Source organism: Dipteris shenzhenensis, chromosome 11, assembly GCF_047967505.1.
Source record: "Dipteris shenzhenensis isolate YYH24624 ecotype China chromosome 11, Dip_SZ_1.0, whole genome shotgun sequence".
NCBI lineage: Eukaryota > Viridiplantae > Streptophyta > Polypodiopsida > Gleicheniales > Dipteridaceae > Dipteris > Dipteris shenzhenensis.
The window spans coordinates 47,890,938-47,894,914 of record NC_141606.1 but is presented as its reverse complement, the minus strand read 5'-3'; the positions used below and the strand labels follow the sequence as shown (position 1 = coordinate 47,894,914).

At 34.4% G+C, this 3,977-nt stretch overlaps 1 pseudogene; it reads right to left on the bottom strand.

Moving 5' to 3' along the window:
* Positions 1-580: 580 nt before the first annotated feature.
* Positions 581-1,306, bottom strand: LOC147897102 (uncharacterized; annotated as a pseudogene).
* Between the last annotated feature and the right edge of the window lie 2,671 nt (positions 1,307-3,977).

Below are 3,977 nucleotides of genomic sequence, written 5' to 3'. Positions count from 1 at the left end.
TCCACCCACTGCTACAATGATATCTGAAGCTCTACCTCTCGCTCAATACGGCATGCCTCCTCTGCTCGTGCCTCATCACCTAGCATGAAATCACCATATGAGAAGCATCGCGAAACACACGCTGCAACCACTGACGTATCAGCACCCTCCTGCTGCAATAAAGCTCTCTGTGCCTCCTCCCTATAGTGCTCTGTCAAGACCACGCAGGCAAATGGATCAATGGCCTGACGATGACCAGGATACAGATCATCCATGCCTAGTCCTTTGTATGTGGCCACATCAATGTCAACAAAGCATACATGGCACACTGATCATGCCACCATGTGGTGGGTCATGCAATGGAGATGTGCGATGTGGCCGCACCCTAGTCCAAACCACCCTACGGTGTCAAAATCCTCATGGCAAAGGATGCAAGTGGTAGTAGGAAGCCCGACTATAACTAGTGCGTCTATGGGTGTCCTAGTCGGCACATCTACAGGAGGAGCAGGGTACAGGGCCACACTGGGGTCGATCCTATGGTGAGATGGATCACGACTAATATGTTTCAACTGCAAAATATAGTGCTCCGCTCGATGGTATGCTATGCATGTCCGAATCCTCTGCTCCTCCAAATTTGCCTCCAACAGTCGTACATGAGACTCCATATCCTGTCACAATAGATGTGCCTTCAATGCAAACATGTCGCGTACATGGTGAGAATTAACCAAAAAACTTCAGTTCAAAACATGCAACAAAAAAATAAACTAAAATAATCAGAATAACTAACCTCATCCCTAGACTTAGACAACAATGCCTTCAACTCTGCAATCTGTGCGTCTCGAGTCTCCAACTCATGCTGAGGCAGTGTAGATGTGGGAGGTGGTGTAGATGTGGGAGGCTCCATAGATGTGAGAGGTGGAATCGAAAGTGATCTCGATAGGGCAGATACCATGTCGTGCAAGGATGATGCCACTGAATGAACATTCCCCCTAATATGTCCTCCAATAGTTCGCAATGCTGGTGCAAGGATAGTGTGTAGCTCTTGTAGCTCTGGTGCCTTGCATCGACGCCGAACACCTGCAGTCTGAGGCTCCTGACGCCCCATCCTACCATGTCCCGCTCCTGATCCTGGACGGGTACTAAGGTAGTCTACCCGATGACCAAGCACAAACTCGACGTATAGCTGCATGGCAAATGACCTGGCTATCTGATGGTTGTGAGGCAATCGACCACCATTTGCAGTGAGATATCTCGGATAAATGTGTGCTGCTATGACGGGGTGCCTATAACATAAAATATGAAAGGGCAGCCTTGATCATGGTCGCATCGCCTCAGTGTGACCATCCCAAAACATATCCTCTAAGGCCTGCCTATGAGGTGACTCATGCTCAAACAACTCTTGAATGGCTCTCCAATCCAAGCCATGACCAGTGATCTCTACCTCAGCTTGTGCCTGAAAGGTATCCAAAACGTCCTCAACTATGTCTAATCGACCTAGAGCATCAATGACTGAATCTAGACTCGCAACCAAGTGACGGGGTGCCCTAGCATCCTGCAATGTCCTCATCTCAGCTCTCAAAATCGCTCTCTGCATACGAACAATGGTGCCAGAACCTGTGCGCTGGCTAGCGCATGCACAAAAAAAACACATGGAAATTAATATTCTATTTGGGTAATGAAAATAATATTCTATTCAATATGACTTAATAATCTATTTATGTAATGAAAACTTTTAGCTACCCAATTTTGATTGAATTTTTACAAAAGCTCATGACAAGGTTTCATGGAATCACATAAGTCTTTGTATTTGTCTATGTAACTATATCCATACATAGATCTACAACCTTCCCTAGTTCCCTATTTCTATAGTTTCACGTGCCACCTAAAGAGATTGCTAGCCACATGACCTACCCTCTCCTATTTGTTTAATTGATTACACTTAGTCACGTACTCCTTGATGAGGTAGGATGTCATTGGGATCATCCTATGCACCTAACAATAGATGGGCCAAATGTGTGGCTATGCTTACAACAGTGCTATGTTGCAAATTCAATTCGTATTTGCAATTATTTACAAGTTGTTTACTTTAGAAAGTCAGTTTCTTCAAGCTCATTCTCCTTGTCTATACTACCCACCCTTGCTGTAATTAATAGCAAATAGCTTTTGTACTAGATGCTCCCTCCATTTTTCAAGGCTCTAGACTACCATGGGCTCTACTAGCATGTCAAAGCATGTAGTAGATGTGTATTTTTGGAAGAGAGATGTAAAGATACTGAGTGATAGAAAGAAAATGTTATGTACAATACACTAAAATGGACTACAAGGAATAGATGCTAACTTGAAAGATATAACCCAAGGCAAGACCTCATCCTAGAATATTCCACATGAAGGTGGACAAATGCACCTCTCAATAATTGCAAGTGAAAGTCAAATTGCACATCTAAACGTATGCCAAACTAAAGTAGAATAGCATCTTGAAATGTATACAATATATAGGAAATGACAATATTTATAGGATAGATATAGGTTATGGTCATTGAGATAACCCTGGTTATACTGCTTGACTTGGAGCATCTGTTGAATGATTGGTTGGCATGACTGGCTCCTAGCTAGTTGGGAATAGCTAGCCCTAAACAACTTTTTGACTAGGCCTTAACTAGATCACCTTGCTCTAGCTTGTTGACTCAGCCTACTTACTCTACCGAAATTATGAAACAACTCTTAACCAACTATATAATCTATAATGTTCCACATAAAGATAGATAAAAGCACACTGCAATAATTTCTTTTTTTTAATAGATGATTTCTAAAAACAAAATTTAAACGTTATATTTAATTCAAAACTTCACTAATGTAAAAAACAACATAAAAACTACTTTAATCTCTTTTTTTTTTAATAGATGATTTTAAAAAACAAAATATATACTTTTTGACATTTAAATAAAAACTTCACTAACTTAAATAACATAAAAGCTACCTTAAACTCTTATTTTCTTTTTTTTTTAAAGATGATTTTTAAAAATAAAATTTAAACGCTTTTTCATTTAAATAAAAATAGCACTAATTTAAAAAATAACACATAAACTACTTTAATCTCTCTTTTTTGAAATAGATGATTTAAAAAATATATATATATACATTTTCACATTTTAAATAATAAATTACGTAATTAAAAAAATAATTAAAAAAACTTTAAAATGCATTTGAAATTTTGAAATATTTTATAATTTAATTAGATATTCCTATAAACTAAAATAATATAAAAGCTACTTTAAACTCTTATTTTCTTTTTTTTAATAGATGATTTCTAAAAACAAAATTTAAACATTATATTTAATTCAAAACTTCATTAATTTAAAAAATAACATAAAAACTACTTTAATCTTTTTTTTTTTAATAGATGATTTTAAAAAACAAAATATATACTTTTTGACATTTAAATAAAAACTTCACTAACCTAAATAATATAAAAGCTACCTTAAACTCTTAGTTTCTTTTTTTTTTTAAGATGATTTTTGAAAATAAAATTTAAACGTTTTTTTATTTAAATAAAAATAGCACTAATTTAAAAAATAACATAAAAACTACTTTAATCTCTCTTTTTTTAAATAGATGATTTTAAAAACCAAAATATATACATTTTCATATTTTAAATAATAAATTACGTAATTAAAAAAATAATTTAAAAAAACTTTAAAATGCATTTGAAATTTTGAAATATTTTATAATTAAAATAGATATTCCTATAAACTAAAATAATATAAAAGCTACCTTAAACTCTTATTTTCTTTTTTTTAATAGATGATTTTTAAAAACAAAATTTAAATGTTATATTTAATTCAAAACTTCACTAATTTAAAAAATAACATAAAAACTACTTTAATCTCTTTTTTTTTAATAGATGATTTTAAAAAACAAAATATATACTTTTTGACATTTAAATAAAAACTTCACTAACTTAAATAACATAAAAGCTACCTTAAACTCTTAGTTTCTTT